This window comes from Cupressus sempervirens, chromosome 6, assembly GCF_028749045.1.
Source record: "Cupressus sempervirens isolate cs-2001-9-10 chromosome 6, ASM2874904v1, whole genome shotgun sequence".
Lineage (NCBI taxonomy): Eukaryota > Viridiplantae > Streptophyta > Pinopsida > Cupressales > Cupressaceae > Cupressus > Cupressus sempervirens.
This window is the reverse complement of record NC_143123.1, coordinates 165683795-165704622: the sequence shown is the minus strand read 5'-3', so window position 1 is coordinate 165704622 and position 20828 is coordinate 165683795.

Here is a 20828-nt window from a genome sequence, read left to right as displayed (position 1 = left end):
TGAACTACTAATTTCTACCAATTCAATTATAAGTTGAAATATTTAATTTAAAAAAAAAAAATTGTTGATTACTTAATTCAAACTACCAAAATATCTAGTAGGTTTGAGAGGTAGTATTAGTTTAGCAATCTGTAAAATGGTATAAAAGAATTAAAGCAAGACCATAAAATAGTAGCTAATAAAACATAGTGTAAACTCAAAGAAATAACATTTTACCATTGGCAAAAATAAACATCAATGTAAAACTAATAAATATATTTAAAATAAGAAACATAAAATATTTAACTATATATTTGAACTTGATAAGAAAAACAAATTGTGATAATTAATATTGATTAGACATTCATTTTTGTTCAAAGTGAAACATATAAGAGAAATGTAAACTAGCATTTGCACCCAAAGGAGCAAGGGTATGCTGATAGTGACGAAAGGTGCAATTCTATATAAGATGGTTGTCCATACACACATTTGTTGGGAATTTAATATAAATGAAGGAAACTTTAAAGTTTGAAAATAAAATAAAATATTTTTATTTTTAAATTTAGTTTAATTTAGGTGTTCTTAAATTCATATAGATTTATTATTAAAACTAAAAGAAATGTAAATGTAAAATACAAAAAACAAACATAGCTTAACTAGTATGTGTATTTTTTGTTTGATTTTTTTTGGAAGAAGAAGAATTGGATTTTGCAAAAATGTGATTTTCATCATGACAAGGGGCATCTTTTCACCATACTCATTACAAAACAACTTTATTTAGTGCGGAAGGAGGACTCTGAAATGCTTAAATGTAGCCAATTAAAAAGTGGTGAAGGAAACATGCGTAGAGTCATCTATAATAAGAGAACGAATGAGATTTTGTACCTTTTTGCTCTACTATGAGAGTTGCTGCAATCTAGAATCTTCCTTTTGTTTGATAATTATATATGTATTATTTCTCATTAAGGAGAATGGTGGTTCTATACGAAGGTTTTCTAGTGATTTAACTCTAGATTGCATAAAATTATAGTTGATCTAGTCTTCGGATTTAGTTTGGGCTTGTTTAATTTTATTGTTAAGAAAGAAAAATATAAATTGGTTTAAACATCTATGACGCTAAAGATAGATTATGTGACATGGAGATAACTAATAGTTGAGGACCCTCATTTCAGACTTCTCAAAATCTTATTTAACAATTTTAAATAGCTCCAAATTATTTATAATGGCTTATTGGGAAAGTCCCCTACTTATTAGTAAGGTTTATGGTCAACACCATCAAATAGATTCCATATCAACATGCTTTTTATTGAAGCATTCAAAATGACCCCTAAAAATTTAGATTTGGATAAGATTGTCTTTTAATTGTTTTAGTATGTTTGCAATTGTATCTAACATCATGAAGACTCAGTTTACTATACATAATCTAATGCCGTGAAAGGATAGATTTGCTTAGAAACCATGTCACAAATGGCTACAAATGAAGGATGATTAAGTAAATCATTCAAATGTATCTAGGAAATAAGAGTCATTTTGAGTGTATATTACACCTGGTTACCTTCATTTAGGATTCCAATAATTTGGTGGTTATATCCTCAGCCACCCTCGGCCTATGTAAGATAAAAGTCATCCATTTAAGTTGACATTAATTTCCCAGTTTTAGATTCAAAACATGTTTCAAGAATATTAAATGAAGGATAAATTCATTCAACATTCTATACATAAAACCTTGTTTTGAGAACTTGTGGTTGAATGCCCGAATGGAACATAATTAAAAACCTTAAGACATAAATATTGTTCTTTTGTCACTAGGCAAGATTTCTTCAATAAGGCCAAATCATATTTAATATTTTATTGTAGCTACAAACATGATAAGGTTGGTGTTATGCACTATTCTCCTACTCAAATAATTAACATGAGTATCATGTATTATTAGTACGTGTCAGTAGGCTAAGTACTATTGTATCACTTTGTGACTTACTCATTTTAACAAGTGATTAAATGAATTGTAGTTGACTTACTCATTTTAATGAGTGATTAAATGACTTATAATTACCAATGAAAAATGAGTTAAATTACATACTTTATTATAAATATTATATTTCTCAAAATATACATGTCAAATTTTGAATTTAATAATTTTTATATATTATTTTTATCTCTTTTAATTGGATGAATCAGTTGAAGTTATTATATGTCGGTTTATGTGTTTGTCACAAATGATATTTTTATAAAATTGATTTTTAACTCATATTCCACTCTTGTAGTTGATATTCTTTTGAATTGTTTTCCTTATCACTAATAATGGAAAATAATCCTAATTAAGAATGTGAAAATTAGAGATTATTTGTAGATTATGCTTTGTCCATACTATGAAAATTTGTGTTTGAAGTTTTATAGTTAAAGAAAATAAATAACTATGCTCACTTATATAACTACAGACAAGTACTTAGCCACTTAGTGGCACTTGTTTTAACTATAATTCTAATATAAAAGATATCCATTTTTAGATATATGCCATATAGACCAAATAAAAGAGTTACTTTATCATTCAAATCAATATGAATTTCAACATATAAATCCCCACATGAAAGAAAACAATGTCATGTTTTACATCTATAAATCTAGTTTACAATGACTCATAATGAACTACTTGTTTGATTGCTTTAGCATATGAAAGCTTGCCTTGATCCAATTAATGTACAACTTGATTTGGATGATTTATGAAACCTTGAAGTTTAATCCTTACCTTTTTTCTTTTACATATCATTAATTAAAAAGTAAAAACCCAAAATATAATTAATATTTACTTTGGTACATATATATTATAGCTAATATTATCTAAATAAATAAATGTACTAATCTTGAATGTTGAGGAATTCTTATGGAAGTTCAAACCTTTTTTCTTTTTCAATGAGAAAACTCTACTCTGTGTATAATTTATTGATCCATGTCAAGTCAAATTGGGTCAAAAGAATATGAATAGATCCAAATCTAATCAACTCAAAGAATGCTTATTGTGCACAAAAACTGATTCATGGTTTACAATTCTTTAGTGTAGATTTTGTTCTTCACAATCTGAAATTTCATGGATACAATTTAATAGCTTCAATGAATCAGTGATTATTTCTCAATGAATGGAATTTTTATTTTATTTGGCAATATCTTAATAAAGTATTGGGTTTAATAACATTGGTTTGTGCAGATTTGGAGTAGCAAATTTAGATTTAAGAATGAAATTAGTGACTAATTCCAATAGGAATAAAATTTCTAATTTAAGAGTTTAATTTGAGAATAAGTTAATGGGTATGGTTTAAGAGTGTGGAAATTGAGTTTCATAAAATATTTTCATATCAAAATGTGGGATGAAAATGGTTTGGACAAGAAATCAAAGTATAGCTTTTGATTGCTCCACAATGAACACTTGAGTTTGAAAAAATTTCTGGGTTTTTTCAAAAAATTGGATTTTGTATAAGGGAGATACAATTAGCAAGGAACAATAAGGGAGGAAGCATCGTACAAAATAGAAAGGAGCAAAAAGAAAAGGAAATGGATATTATACTACACACGAGTATTATATTATAGCCAAAGAATTCTACCAAGTGGAGATTTACATGATTTTCATCTGGCAGCTAAAGAAACAGTGTTACAATTAGATGAGGGGCGTGTCGATAAGGAGCAACATACATATATTGAGGAAAACAATAAAGACTGATAGCTAGAGAGAAATATCATTACCAACTACAGACCCATTGGGAAGAATAATAAGTACATATACCAAGGTGACATTCAAATACAGAGGTAGAATGTGACCAGGGAGGAAGATACAAAATAGATACAAGTCAACAATCACATAAAACCATTATAGTCAACAAAAGAGAGAGAGAGTTCAAGCAATATGAAGAAAGATTTTTCGTTTGATAAGTAGTTGACTGATGGAGGATTTATATAGATAACGATGAAGTTAGTCCAAGCAACACAATTAATGTCATCAACAATCAATGACGATAAGGCTTGGCTAAGGTATAATCAACCAATCACAGGAGAAGATTATCTAGGGATCATTCATATGTAAAACATCATGATGATGAAGATCATTGCAAGTAATCAAAGATACTAATAATTGTTGAAATAGAAATCCATATATCATTTAGTTGAAGATAGTGGAAGCACCAACATTGATTTACTCAATAATCAATTTACTATTGAAACATTATCCTTTCAGCACCCTACATACTCAAGTAACTTGAGCGATAAGAAGAATTTCCAGTCCTAGAGGAGACAGATGAGCACGCTCAAGAGTCCAAAGTGAGATTCTACCAGGAAATTGAAATTTTTTCCAAGGGAACAGAAAACCTGAAGAAAAGAATGAGGATAGATATGTGGGTTCACGAGGACTACTATGAAGCATGGAAGTGAAGGCAGAGCAAATGCGTTTTCTCACATATGTCATCTCTCTACTAAAAAATTAGCGCCAAATGTGAAAAGTAACCTTTCGATTAGTCTGGGTGGGGGCCCTAGGTCGGTTGGCTAAATCTTCCTTGTTGCAGGGGGTTGCTAATGGGTTCTAGTCTCCCCTGTCCCTGTGGTACTGGTGGGTGTCGTGCCAACGTTAAAAAGTTTACTTGGAGCACTGCAATTTATAGGGGGGCCGTGCTGCACTTGATTCTTGCAATCTAATAAAAAAAAAAAAAAAAAACTTTCAATTAGTCTCCATCACTATACTTCTAATAGTTTTATAATGTACGCATTTAAATATAGACATGATATCTCACCTTTATTGCAAAAGATTGCAATCAGATAGTTGATTTTGCTCAAGATTGCATTCATTGAAATTTGAAAACCACCTTTAAAAAACCATTAATTGTTTTCACCTATGGGATAGGTTTATATGAAATGCCCACCTATAATAGCCTATCGGCTAATAATATTTAATATTTTATTATTTAAAGGCTCTATATTAAATTATTTATACTTAAACAAGAAACCACATGAGTATATCCTTTATTTGTAATAAAAAGACTTTAAAAATATATTTTAAAAATCATTTAATATTTATTCTTCCCAATTTTTTAATAAAATATTTTATAAAATGGAGGAAAAAATGCATCATCTAGTTAGAAATAGGCTTCAATATGTATAAAAGATGGAGCCAATAAATCCCTCCATATTTAGAGAATTTAGTCATTTTATATAGATCAATTGGAGCATAAAATATAAAGAGAACGTAAATTTCCATTTTTATCTTGAAATAGTTAAAATTGCAATTCATAAGTGATAGTCAAACATGACTTATACTTTGTAAATAAGTTCTAATTTAAAAAAATGAAATTTTAATTTTAATTTCTAAATATTTTGCTTTGAAATAATAAAAAAAAATATATTTTAATTTCTAAAGATATTACAAATTTGGATGTCCTAATAGTTTGAAGACTCCATATACATGAAAATTATTATGATTGTTATAAAGTAGAAGATGTGGACCACATTACAATATAAAATTAAATATGACCCATTTTATAAGGATGTTTACATATATGTTTGATGTCTATAACTACTTAATGATACAAGTATAGGCATTTCAAACATGCTTCACCCTCGAAAATTGTTATGAATGGATATTAATAATAACATGAGATGGATATTGTCAAAGAAACCTTGCAAATCATAGATGAAAATAACCCCCTTATTCATTTGTTAGAGCTTGAATAAATGAATATAATATTATGGTGAGCTTTCAGATATGGTTAGCCAGTTAGAATCCCCTACTCTATTCTTCATATTTAGTGTCGTAGATACTAAATGGCTAATGTTTCAACAATTATTTTCAAGTGACATTCCATCTATCCTTCAAAGAAACAAATAACACATGTAAAACAATATTATTTATAACTTGCATCCAACATTCTTGTTCTTGTACCAAATGTTCATAATTTTTGCAAATAAGTGATAGAAAAAATCTTTTCTACCTCGACAAACTAATGGTATATATAAGAATGACAAATGAATCATAAGCTATTATATGTGCAAAAATTGGAGTAGTAGAAGATTATGAAATAAGAGAAGCTTTTGAGAAGCTATCTTGAAGAAAATAATTCAGATTAGAATGGATAAAAGTTTTTTTGAGTAGAATTCATGACATGAAGTATTTGTTATAGAATGGACCAGTGGAAATCAAGAAGAAAATGATACACAAGATCTTAGGTGCAAGTGCTAGTTATTCGTATTCCATTAATGCTTCTCAACTTCCCCAACAAAGGGTTAAGGACTTTCCTCTTTACTTCATCGATACTTTGAAAGATTTCTATTTTCATTGCTACAAGATTTAATTTCACCTATACAAGTTGGTGATACATTTTGCCCTTGGTTAAATAGTCGAATATTTAGTTAGTACTGGGGTGTTGATGGAGAGTGATACTTATTTTATCATCCATTAAGTCAAAGTCTAGCATTTCACATCAACTTTCAGATCGATATGATCATAATTAAAATACATTTGATAGAGACTCTTTGGTTGTTTGCAAGTCTATAGTAATAGTTGTAAATCAATATCTATTATATCATGGATCATATTGCATAAGGCATTTAGAACATATGGTTACATAAATGATACATGTTCATTAAGGACCATCACCACTATATGGTGAGTTTACCATATGCAATTGGAGGTTCATAACTAAGTTATTGTTTAGCAATATATTATATAACCATTGTAGATTAGCATTAGGGTGACATACATTTACATTGATTTATTGTTCCATTGCAAATTCACAAAATAAGGATATTGCTCATATAGATTTGTAACAATTGAAACTTGTCAGAGATTGAATGGGGGAACATTACAAAGACTAAGTAAATTGAATTTCCAAGTGCAACCACCCAAACCCTACATAGGAGTTTTAGGGAAAATCATGTAAAGTTCTGAAAGGAAACATTACAATATAGGTTGCACACATGAGAGAAACAGGGAAGCGTAAAGAGGGGACAAGTGGAAGTGTGGAGCTGGATAGATATTTGAAAGGGGCAACACATAGAAAGGGGAGATAGCAGTGTGGTTGTGCTTGGAGAAGGGAAGCAAACCAATCAAGGCCAGAGGGCACATATGCGTGAAAAGTTTGGAGTAAAGCTGTGCAAGGAGTTGAAGACCTGGAGAAATACATTTTCAGACTGAGAGAAAATTTTGAGTAGCTTTTGTATAGTAATGTGATAAAATGTTATGTAGCAAGTAAGGTCATTGAGAGGCTATGAATGTAAATGGTCTATCTGTAGATTATTAGGAACTAAAATTTGTTTTCTTGTTGCAATCTAAGAACAATGGGACTGTGTTTGTTTTATGTTTAAGATTTGAGGTTGTTAGGCAGAGAGGTTCTTTCTCTTTGCATCAAAACTAAATTTATTAAAATCAATTCTAAAGAAGCTTGTGAATGAGCCTCTCATTATAATGCATAAAAACTATCCTTTGAAGATAGATGAAGTTCTTCTAAGAGCTATAACCATTTAACTACCTTAAAATGATTACTTCCGATCTCTCGAGTCCTTGCTATATGGTCTATAAAATTAATTTGAAAACCATCAAATTCTCTAAAACTAAAATATATGTCACAATCACATAGATCTCTTGACAATTTAATAGACAAAAGAAGCCAAACTTAATCTTCTTTGTTGTTTTCTCAAAAACCCATCATCATTGCAAAAGATAGCAAAAAGAGTCATATTTACCAGGGATCTCAGTATGCACCCTTCTAAAACAGATGAAGATATTCACATAACCTCGACGACCTCATCCAAGAGTTTTATAGAGTAGAAATGTACAAGTTCCACATCTCTTAAAGTTTTCTGAACATTTAATAGGGCTCTGTTTGCAACAAGGGTTGCCTCCACTCAGAAATTATGGTGGGGAATGCATATTTTGGTACAAGAACTCTTGAGCTCTTCTTCCAATGGCCTGAAGACCTATATGGCCCAACTCTTGTCACAAATTTTGTAACGTCCATCTCCAGATGATATATCAAAAATAGTTTCTCCGCTTGTAAGCTTTTCAATAGTACCCATGACTTTTGTTAATACAAGAGCGCTCTGATTCTGTGATCTATAGCATAAAATTTAGACTTGAAAACTCTTAGCATGTAGTTGCTTATAGGCTTGCTAGGCTTAATTTGGCTAGCAGCCACTGTTTAATATTTTTAATATTACTTTTTTTAATAAAATTTGGATAAAACATTTAGTGCTTAAAAAGCTAAAATAAAATTTAGAAAAATAATTTTAATATTACTTTTTAGAAAAAGAATTGGATAAAAAATTTAGTCCTTAAAAAGCTAAAATAAAATTTAGAAACATAAAATGGAGGGAAGAAATTTATGATGAGAAATAGAGCTTTTTCAATAAAGCCTTTATTTATTTTGAGCCCCCTTTTTCTTCATAGCATATTTTCATTCTCTAAATAACAACCACTCATAAAAATATGAAAAGATTCAATATTATCCTTTTACCACAATCTTAATTCTTCATAGTAAAACCGAGTTAAGCAATCACATGAAAACATGGTGTTATAAGGAATATAAGGGATGAGGAAGAAAAGGAGATTTTTCTTTTATTTTAAGAGATTTTTTTTTTTATATATTGAGCAAGAGTACAAGTGAATATTTTTAATATTAATAAAACAAATTTAATGAAATCTTGTCTTTAGTACAAGCATTCCTTTTCAATTTAATTTTCTATATGTCAATTTAAATGATTGTTAAATATTATATTATGATATATAATTTTAATACAATATATTTTAACATAAATGTTGTGTATTTTAATTTTCCCATGATTCTGTTAAAAATCATATTTGTAGAAGTTTCTAAAACTAAGCTTTATCCTCCTTTTTTAATATAATTTTATATTCTTAATTTTAATTTGTTCACTTTATAACAATAAAAAATTAGAAAGTTGTAAAAAAAATGAATCTTGCTAATATAAACATGTCCGTAATATAGAAGTTTCTTAATTTTGTAGCTTGAAAATTTGTAGAAAGGATTTTCTTTGTTTTATTTCTCATCAATTTTTTGAAAATCTCAGAAATGGTAGTCAATGGGTTGTGTTTCAAGTACTACATTAAATTGCTCCATAGGTGATTTCCTACAACTCACTAATATTTTATTTTGAATTAGTTCTTATGTTGTCTTTAAGGATGCAGATGTATGGAGACCTACATCTCACCTATAGAATATATAGTATGAAAAATATGCTAGGCAACCATCAACTTTAACCTTGCAATTTGCTGCATAGACCCCTCTCCAAATTAATTTTTGATTTGACAGTCTGACTTTGGGAGACCATATCTCAGTCATCTGAGCTCCAAATCAAGTGCAATTTTTTTATTTATTTTGGGTAGAATTTCCTAAACTTTTTAGTGGTGTTGTTGTTTTCTATTTTTGGTGCATAGATTTGTCAAAAATTGCATTTTTTGGTGACTGTACCTGTCCAATCTTGCATTTTGCAAATTCAAATGCTTTGTATGGGCTCATATGGACACATAAAATGGTTCCATTTTTTTTGAAAGTGAATAATTTTTTGTCTACTTTTTAAATTTGTAATCAAATTATAGGCTTGTGTGGATAGAAATATCACTCTTAGAAATAGGTCCTTTCTTTGCACTGTATTGCTTTAAAATTGTTGTATTTCTAAGCTACATTGTAAAGTTCTAGATTTGAACTATAAAAGGAGGTTGTAAATTGAAAATCATTTGTCCACTAAGATCAAAATTGACAAAGTGGCCCATTGTATTCACACTACTTATAAAGTGCCAAATCATGCATTAGGGGGGAATGATTGATTATTGTTGCATTTTGGCGGGTGCTTGATCTCATGGACGTTTGTTTTATATGTTGGGGTGGTCTTAAATCAAAATTGACAAAGAGGAACTATCAACAATGGAGTACCCTAATCAGTCATCATCTCAAAAGAGAGCATAAGGAAGTATTTCCTTATTTATGTTTAAATGAACCGATCTCTTCCTGTCAACAGTCACCTATTGCAAGACTTTTGGACATCATTTATTTCAATGTCACTCATTCTTGTTTCAAAGTCATTGACAAGTATAATTATCCTTATGATATTTGGATAGGTCTTTGGAAAGCATATGGAGATCCAAATATTCCTCCCTTTCCAAAAGACATTATATCTTTAGTCACTTCAGTTATGGGACCTCCAACTCTAGATGAGATCACACATTTTGATACTCCTGTTGATTCTATTGATCCAATTCCAGCCATAGATGCTTTTGATTCAGTGTAATAGGTATTACCATGTCTTCCTACTTCAACTTTGTCGGATGACTTCCTTCCAGACATTGCAGGGCTATTTGTGGAGTCTCACATTGAAGATATGGGAGCTATCATCAATGACATCAATCTTCTCTTTGTTGAGGATACTTCTTCACTCGTTGTGAGGGCACACTCTGATCCTCAACCACTTGATTGTTCTGACATGATTGTGGATTCTTTACAGTAGTTGGAGGAGGACTCGTTCACTTATGAGGAGACATTTCAATCTGTGGAGATTATACTTTAGTTTCCTCAGACATCATATTTTCTAAGGATTCTTCCTACCAATTGGAGAGCATTCTCTACTACACTTATGGCACCATTTCTTCCTATAGGGAGGACCATCATTCAACTTTCATGGTGTAGCTTCTTCAATCATCAAGGAGCTTCTTTCATGGGTGTACGTTCATTATTGAGGGGAGGCAACATTGCTTCTCTTCCTCCATTTTCCTATCTAGATGCTTCGTTGTCTTTGGAAAATGATTCAGCTTCATGCATAGACATGTTCCCTCAAGTGCTTGCGACCATATTTTGGGCATCCACCAAATTGGTTTGTGGCATCTTCATTCATCAAGGACTTGTTGACGTATGAGTAGACTTTAGAGGCAGCATCCACTGCATACTACATATGGATCCCTCTTCCATCTTACTATCCACAGTGGGAAGCATACTATTGTGGTGTTCACAACACATGCCCCATTCCTAGGAATGGGGACCCCCTACTTTTTTCGACTGCTGGACTAATAGTTCGAGAGTCGAGAGAAGAAAATTTGGTTAGAAGTTAGAATTTTAGAGTCAAAAAATCAAAAAAATTGAAAAATCAAAAAGTAAAAAAAAAAAAAAGACTCCAAAAAGCATCGCGCACGCAAAAAGGCACCACGTGCACTTCAAATACGCGCGTGCACACTTCAAATGTGCGTGAGCACCAAAAAGCACCGTGTGCACTCCAAATGTGCGCACGAGCCAAAAAATGCTGAGCACTCGAAAAGGTGCCATGTGTGCTTCAAATGCACGCGTGCACCAAAAAGCGTCGCGCGTGCACCAAAAGATGTCGCGCGTGCATTTCATACGTGCTGCATATGCTTCATTCGTGTTGTGCACGCGTGCCAAGTGCCACACATGCTTCATTCAGGCTACACACGCACTTCAAATGCGCTGTGCACACCACAAGGCACCACGCAACTAGTTTTTTAGTGTTTTTTTAAAAATCTAGTGTCATTAAGGTTTGCATTAAATTAAGTATTTTTTCATCTCTTCAAACTAATGTTTGCTTCTTTTTGTAGGTAAAAAAAAGGATCCTCAACTTGTCAGGGTCATAACTTTTGACTCGGAGCTCGAAATTCAAAACTGAAGATCTAATTTCAGTCCCTAAAATAGCGAACCTTCGATTGCCCAATTTTAGAGATCGATGAAAGCTTCAACTTGAAATTTTGAGTAGAAGACCTCCAAAAAATCCATTTAAAAATGAATAGAAAAATTTGCAAAAAAAATATGAAAAAATTTCAAACATTTGATCATCTAGATCACTTGGTTTCTCGCCGAGAAGGATAGGGTAGTTGTAAAGAAGATAGAGGTCGAAGATATAGAGGTTGGACACATGAAGTAGAACAGGTTCCTCATCTTATGCAGCTATTAATGACAAGATTCAACACAGGTGCCTTAGGATTTTAGATCGAAGAAGCAGAAGGAGTTCAAGTTTATGAAAGTGATTGGCTATAAAGAGGGTATAAATCATCAAAAATGGGCAAAGAATATATACAAAAAGTGATCTAAAACACCATTTGAGAAAAACCCAGAAACCGTTTTCAAAATTAACAACTTTGATTTTTTTGGTTATTTGAGCTATTGAGGTACACAGCTCCGCAGGTCCATAGCTATTGAGAAACATTGTTTGTTGGCATTGGATTGTCTTCTATCTTTAGAAACTTATCATTAAGAGATCCTTCACTAAGGGGGGGATTTCATTGAGGGATTCTCTATTGTATATGCAAATGGATGTCATAATGGGGGGTTTACACCATCCATTCATGAATCTTTTTATTTTGTACTTTTCTCTCTTTCTGGGGGAGGATTTTTCCCATGAGGTTTTCCCTCTTTCTTTGGTTGCAAAGAGATTTCATTGCATTGCATTTGTACTTGGGTACCTAACATGGCCTAGTAGCTAGGACCCATTATGCACTTCATCATAGCTTTTGTGAGGTTAAGTGCATTCCCCTAGGTTGCACTTTAGGGGGGGTGTTAGTGTAAATAATAATTATTTACACTTTACTTAAGTTTACTTAGGATAAATGAATTATTTTATTATTTTATTATTTCTTAGGTTAGACACTTAGGAGTTTGTGGACAACACTAGAGTAAACAACTCTAATTAAGCACATGGTGTCTACAACATAATTTTACATGTTACACCTGTTGGGACTAAAAATTGTATGGTCAAATTTTAGTCACATATTGAAAATTTTGGAGAATCAATGCACTAAAGTGCTTTTTATGCATATGTAGCTAGCTGTCAGTTTGAGGCTTAGATGGTGTTTGAGTGGCTTAACAACTTTCATTTGGCATATGCATGTGATCCACAATGTTATTTTACCATCCCAAATCATTCGGTGAAGTCCCATTTTGAGCTAGTGTCAAAATTTGCAATTCTGTCGAATATCTTTTACCTAGGAATGTCTCATGACCCGCCACCTTGGGGATGTTTAGTATGCATACCACAGAACCTATGTTCTAAGTTTCAAGTCATTTTGAATTCGTTTGACTAGGTTTCAAACCCCTCAAAGTTGGTCATTTACTATTTTGTACATTTGTGTAGTTGTTCACAATTCTAGGAAGCCATGTTCGACCAATGATATCTTTGACCCAGTTGACCCAAATGAAGAAATTCTTTTTTGCACTGTGTTCCAGGGGTTAGATACTTCATATGTTCAAATTTTGAGGTCATGACGAATCTATTTGATCAATTTGCTAACATGATTAAAAACCCAGTTTGCATTGTTTTGTTACGGCTAAGGTATCCAGATTGATTTGTATCCCTGTTCGACACGTTATAACTTTGATCCCGTGATTGGTAAGCCTAAGCTGATTGTACCATTGCATTGTGTCTTGAAAATCCTTCAAGTATGCCAATTCTCAAGTCATGACGAATCCATCGACATACTTTCTTATGTCCGTCTGTTTACCAAAAACTACTTTTTGACATATTTGCCAATTTAAAATTTCCAAGTGCTTGTTTTCAGAAATTCGCCAAATGTGTTCTATGATTCATCATGAGCCCAAAACATAGGATTATATTCTTCTCATAGAAAAGAACCTATACGATGGTTTTCAAAACCCCAAGTGATCAATAACTCAATTTATAATGCCGAACCCGAGCCCAATTTATGTTTTTTAACACTATTTTCCTGCAGGATAATTGAAGTATGGATGTTCGGCAATTAAAATCTTTTGACTGGGAATTTGTCATGGGTTGAGAATTTGCAGTATGGTAGAGCATATAGGATTGAACACTCATGCCGATTTTCATGGCCTGGTTATTTGATTGAATTAGTTTTTAAGGTCAGTTGGCAGGCCTCGAGACACAAATTCATAGTTTGCAGATAAGAAGCGAAATGAGTTTTAATTGTCAGTTAGTGCCCAAAATTAATTCCAGTATCAGATTGATCAATGGATTACTTTACAAAGCTCTTGTGTTTCAAAATGAAATTTTTTAGCCAGACCCACTTTGGGGGCCGGCTAATTCCATTGAGCAAGTAAGATTTGGCAAGTGAAAGCAAAATCGAATCAAACATATTAAAATTGTTAAAAGGGGAAGATTTTTAATGTTTTTTAAAATCAAGTGCATAATTGACATTAAGATAAAGTATGTGAAGTGTGGTACATATGGTTATTGAAGACTCATTGCCGATCATTTCAAAATTATGACATAATTTCTTTTTGGCTGTATGAGGGCATTAGTTTAATTCATGCTTTCACCAAGAGATGTGAATTAACATTACAAAGTCTAGAAACAAAACAGGCTAATAATGAGAATGTCCAATTTTATCAAGACTCGGCTGAAACTTATCTACTCCAACTAAATGCCACTCAATATAAAAAAATGTTGAGTTTACAAATTTCATACCCTCAGAACTGAAATAACTTGACTTAACAATACAAAGTCAATACCACAAAGCAAACACTTCACATTTGAAGGCAGCAAGCCCACCACAAGAAACATATATATTTTGTGGGAATGATATGTGTTTAACAAAGAAGTCTAAACATTGGATAGAACCTTTTGATTACTTGGGCTAGTAAGAATTGTGTGGCTGACACGATACATTTCTTTTGCCCATGGCATCTACTTGGGCCACACTCTACAACATCTAGCATGAGAAATATGCCTTCTAGAAGCAATGTTTCTTCTAGCCGCAGTCCCAACAGGCATCTTTAGCCAAAGTTAAACATAATTGTGTCTCACACATTACCGACTGGTGATACAAATGGCTTGGGTTTTCCTCAAAAGAGGATAAAAAGCTCACAGAAATCCAAATTCTTTTCCAAATCTAATTTCATTTAGATAACTGACATATTATCTGCTTCCCCCTCTTCCTCTCCTTCCAACTCTTACTCCCTCTCTCCTTCCCCTCCTATCTACCTCTCTCCCTCTCTCTATTCCCCTCTCTCTCCCTCTTCGACCTCTCACTCCCTCTCTACCTTCACTCTCTTCCTCCCCATCTCCTTCCACCTTCTCCCTCTATTTGCTCTTCCTCTCCCCACACCCTCATTTATCCCTCGTCCCCCCTCCCTTCCTCCCTCCACTCCTCCCTTCTTCCACCTCTCACTCCCTCTCTTCCTCTCTCCCCCTCCCCTTCCCTTTCTCCCTTTTTTCCCCCTCTTTCTCTCCTTCCACCTCACACTCCCTCTGTCTCCTTCCACCTTCTCCCTCTATCTCCTCTTCCTCTCCCCACACCCTCATTTATCCCTCTCTCCCCCTCCCTTCCTCCCTCCACTCCTCCCTTCTTCCACCTCTCACTCCCTCTCTTTCTCTCTCTCCCTCCCCTTCCCTTCCTCCCTTTGTTCCCCCTCTTTCTCTCCTTCCACCTCACACTCCCTCTATCCTTACCTCTACCTCCCTCCATCTCCTTCCCTTCCTCCCTTTCTTCCTACTCTTTCTCTCGTTCCACCTCTCACTCCCTCTCTACCTTCACTCTCTTGCTCCCTCTCTCCTTCCCTCTACCTCTACCCTCTCCTTCCCCTTGCCTTCCTCCCTTTTTTCCTACTCTTCCTTTCCTTCCACCTAGCTCCCTCTCTCTTTCCCCTCCTCTCTACCTCTCTCCCTCTGTTCATTTCCCTCTTTCTGTCCCTCTTCCACCTCTAATTCCCTCTCTACCTTCACTCTCTATCCCCACCTCTAACACCCTCATTTATCCCTCTCCCCCCCTCCCTTCCTCCCTCTACTCCTCCCTTCTTCCACTTCTCACTCCCTCTCTTCCTCTCTCTCCCTTCCCTTCCCTTCCTCCCTTTGTTCCCCCTCTTTCTCTCCTTCCACCTCATACTCCCTCCCTCTCCTTCCCTTCCTCCCTTTCTTCCTACTCTTCCTCTTGTTCAACCTCTCACTCCCTCTCTACCTTCACTCTCTTGCTCCCTCTCTCCTTCCCTCTACCTCTACCCTCTCCTTCCCCTTGCCTTCCTCCCTTTTTTCTTGCTCTTCCTTTCCTTCCACCTCACTCCCTCTCTCTTTCCCCTCCTCTCTACCTCTCTCCCTTTGTTCATTTCCCTCTTTCTGTCCCTCTTCCACCTCTAACTCCCTCTCTACCTTCACTCTCTATCTCCTCTTCCTCTCTCCACCCCCTACCCTCATCTATCCCTCTCCCTGTCTACCTTGTTTGCCCTCCCCCCTCCCTTCATCCCTCCACTCGTCCCTTCTTCCACCTGTCACTCACTCTCTTCCTCCCTCTCTCCTTCCCTCTACCTCCACTCTCTCCTTCCACCTCCTTCTCTTTCCCCTTACCTTCCTCCCTATGTTCCCCTCTTTCTCTCCCTCTTCCACCTCTCACTCCCTCTCTACCTTCACTCTCTTCCTCCCCCTCTCCTTCCACCTACTCCCTCTATCTCCTCTTCCTCTCCCCCCACCCTCATTTATCCCTCCCCCCCCCCCCCCTCCCTTCCTCCCTCTACTCCTCCCTTCTTCCACCTCTCACTCCCTCTCTTCCTCTCTCCCCCTCCCCTTCCCTTCCTCCCTTTGTTCCCCCTCTTTCTCTCCTTCCACCTCACACTCCCTTTGTCTCCTTCCACCTTCTCCCTCTATATCCTCTTCCTCTCCCCACACCCTCATTTATCCCTCTCCCCCCCTCCCTTCCTCCCTCCACTCCTCCCTTCTTCCACCTCTCACTCCCTCTCTTCCTCTCTCCCCCTCCCCTTCCCTTCCTCCCTTTGTTCCCCCTCTTTCTCTCCTTCCACCTCACACTCCCTCTGTCTCCTTCCACCTTCTCCCTCTATATCCTCTTCCTCTCCCCACACCCTCATTTATCCCTCTCCCCCCCTCCCTTCCTCCCTCCATTCCTCTCTTCTTCCACCTCTCACTCCCTCTCTTCCTCTCTCTCTACCTCCCCTTCCCTTCCTCCTTTTGTTCCCCCTCTTTCTCTCCTTCCACCTCACACTCCCTCTGTCCTTACCTCTACCTCCCTCCCTCTCCTTCCCTTCCTCCCTTTCTTCCTACTCTTCCTCTCGTTCCACCTCTCACTCCCTCTCTACCTTCACTCTCTTGCTCCCTCTCTCCTTCCCTCTACCTCTACACTCTCCTTCCCCTTGCCTTCCTCCCTTTTTTCCTGCTCTTCCTTTCCTTCCACCTCACTCCCTCTCTCTTTCCCCTCCTCTCTACCTCTCTCCCTCTATTCATTTCCCTCTTTCTATCCCTCTTCCACCTCTAACTCCCTCTCTACCTTCACTCTCTATCTCCTCTTCCTCTCCCCACCCCCTACCCTCATCTATCCCTCTCCCCGTCTACCTTGTTTTCCCTCCACCCTCCCTTCATTCCTCCACTCATCCCTTCTTCCACCTGTCACTCACTCTCTTCCTCCCTCTCTCCTTCCCTCTACCTCCCCTCTCTCCTTCAACTTCCTTCTCTTTCCCCTTGCCTTCCTCCCTATGTTCCCCTCTTTCTCTCCCTCTTCCACCTCTCACTCTCTCTCTACCTTCACTCTCTTCCTCCCCCTCTCCTTCCACCTACTCCCTCTATCTCCTCTCCCCCCACCCTCATTTATCCCTCTCCCCCCCTCCCTTCCTTCCTTCTTCCACCTCTCACTCCCTCTCTTCCTCTCTCACCCTCCCCTTCCCTTCCTCCCTTTTTTCTCCCTCTTTCTCTCCTTCCACCTCACACTCCCTTTGTCCTTGCCTCTACCTCCCTCCCTCTCCTTCCACCTCCCTCTCCTTCCCTTCCTCCCTTTGTTCTTTCTCTACCTTCACTCTCTTCCTCCCTCTCTCCTTCCCTCTACCTCCACCCTCTCCTTCCCCTTGCCTTCCTCCCTTTGTTCTCGCTCTTCCTTTTCTTCCACCTCTCACTCCCTCTCTCTTTCCCCTCCTCTCTACCTCTCTCACTCTGTTCATTGCCCTCTTTCTCTCCCTCTTCCACCTCTAACTCCCTCTCTACCCTCACTCTCTATCTCCTACTCTCCCCACCCCCCACCTTCATCTATCCCTCTCTCCCCCTCTTCCTTGTTTGCCCTCCCGCCTCCCTTCATCCCTCCACTCATCCCTTAAACCACCTCTCACTCACTCTCTTCCTCCCTCTCTCCTTCCTTCTACCTCCCCTCTCTCCTTGCACCTCCCTCTCTTTCCCCTTGCCTTTCTCCCTTAGTTCCCCCTCTTCCTCTCCTTCCAACTCTTACTCCCTCTCTCCTTCCCCTCCTATCTACCTCTCTCCCTCTCTCTGTTCCCCGCTTTCTCTCCTTCTTCCACCTCTCACTCCCTCTCTACCTTCACTCTCTTCCCCTCCATCTCCTCTTCCTCCCCCCAACCACCCTCATCTACCCCTCTCCCCGTCTACCTCCTTTGCGCTCCCCCGCTTCCTTCCTCCCTCCACTCCTCCCTTCTTCCACCTTTCACTCCTTCTCTTCCTCTCTCCCCCTCTGCTTTCGTCCTCTTCCTCCCCCCTGCCACTCTCATCTAGCCCTCTCCCCCTGCCCCCCCTCCCTTCCTCCCTTCTTCCACCTCTCACTCCCTCTCTTCCTCTCCCCCCCTCTGCTTCCCTTCTTGCCCCCTCTCCCTATCTACCTTGTTTTCCCTCCACCCCCCCTTCATCCCTCCACTCGTCCCTTCTTCCACCTGTCACTCACTCTCTTCCTCCCTCTCTCCTTCCCTCTACCTCCCCTCTCTCCTTCCACCTCCTTCTCTTTCCCCTTGCCTTCCTCCCTATGTTCCCCTCTTTCTCTCCCTCTTCCACCTCTCACTCTCTCTCTACCTTCACTCTCTTCCTCCCCCTTTCCTTCCACCTACTCCCTCTATCTTCTCTACCTCTCCCCCCACCCTCATTTATCCCTCTCCCCCCCTCCCTTCCTCCCTCTACTCCTCCCTTCTTCCACCTCTCACTCCCTCTCTTCCTCTCTCACCCTCCCCTTCCCTTCCTCCCTTTGTTCTCCCTCTTTCTCTCCTTCCACCTCACACTCCCTTTGTCCTTGCCTCTACCTCCCTCCCTCTCCTTCCACCTCCCTCTCCTTCCCTTCCTTCCTTTGTTCTTGCTCTACCTTCACTCTCTTCCTCCCTCTCTCCTTCCCTCTACCTCCACCCTCTCCTTCCCCTTGCCTTCCTCCCTTTGTTCTCGCTCTTCCTTTTCTTCCACCTCTCACTCCCTCTCTCTTTCCCCTCCTCTCTACCTCTCTCGTTCTGTTCGTTGCCCTCTTTCTCTCCCTCTTCCACCTCTAACTCCCTCTCTACCCTCACTCTCTATCTCCTACTCTCTCCCCCTCTGCCTTGTTTGCCCTCCCGCCTCCCTTCATCCCTCCACTCATCCCTTCTTCCACCTCTCACTCACTCTCTTCCTCCCTCTCTTCTTCCTTCTACCTCCCCTCTCTCCTTGCACCTCCCTCTCTTTCCCCTTGCCTTTCTCCCTTAGTTCCCCCTCTTCCTCTCCTTCCAACTCTTACTCCCTCTCTCCTTCCCCTCTTATCTACCGCTCTCCCTCTCTCTGTTCCCCGCTTTCTCTCCTTCTTCCACCTCTCACTCCCTCTCTACCTTCACTCTCTTCCTCCCTCTCTCCTTCCCTCTACCTCCACCCTCTCCTTCCCCTTGCCTTCCTCCCTTTGTTCTCGCTCTTCCTTTTCTTCCACCTCTCACTCCCTCCCTCTTTCCCCTCCTCTCTACCTCTCTCGCTCTGTTCGTTGCCCTCTTTCTCTCCCTCTTCCACCTCTAACTCCCTCTCTACCCTCACTCTCTATCTCCTACTCTCCCCACCCCCCACCTTCATCTATCCCTCTCCCCCTCTACCTTGTTTGCCCTCTCGCCTCCCTTCATCCCTCCACTCATCCCTTCTTCCACCTCTCACTCCCTCTGTCTTTCCCCTCCTCTCTACCTCTCTCGCTCTATTCGTTGCCCTCTTTCTCTCTCCCTCTTCCACCTCTAACTCCCTCTCTACCCTCACTCTATCTCCTACTCTCCCCACCCCCCACCTTCATCTATCCCTCTCCCCCTCTGCCTTGTTTGCCCTCCCGCCTCCCTTCATCCCTCCACTCATCCCTTCTTCCACCTCTCACTCACTCTCTTCCTCCCTCTCTCCTTCCTTCTACCTCCCCTCTCTCCTTGCACCTCAACAAAGAAAGACAACGGTCATTAGATAACGGAAAGCGTTTGAATGCGAGTGTGGAAGGAGACCGGGTTCATTTCTGTATTTTTCCTTTTAATTATTATTAATACTCCACCCACTACTCATGCTTTGTTATCTCTTAAAATATGACATTTTTTCATTATTATTTTATTCTCAACAAATTTTATGCTTAAACTTTATATATTTAAAGTAATTTTTTATTTTTTGAACATGTTGTTAGGAATTGAAGAATGACATTATTTTTCAAATAACTACTTCTCTTGCTCCAAAGACTTTCTATTCCATTCATTGACTCTTGATGATGAGAAACTTGATGTTATTTTTCTTCATATTTTGACTAGTGTTGCCTTATGAAATATTGTTGTTCTTTATCAGGAATCTGCAACTTTTCACATTGAAGCTTCCCTTTTCCCTTTCATATTTCTATTCAAATAGAAACACTAATGTTTTATTTTGATTTTACTTGAGAAACCCTTGATAAAATGCTCCTTTCCAAGATAAAAACTAGTGCTAACTTGCATAATGTCTTTGAATAGAATATTTTACTCTTTCTGATGAAAGATCTAGTTATCCATGTAATATTTTGGTCATACGCCTACTTGCATTTTCTTGAGAGTTTCTTAAGTATTTTTAACAAATCCATTCTATACATATCCTACAATAATTGCAATAAAAAAGATCACATATTCCTTTGTGATATTGCTATTGGTTTTCTATGATTTTTATGAATGCACGTACCCTTT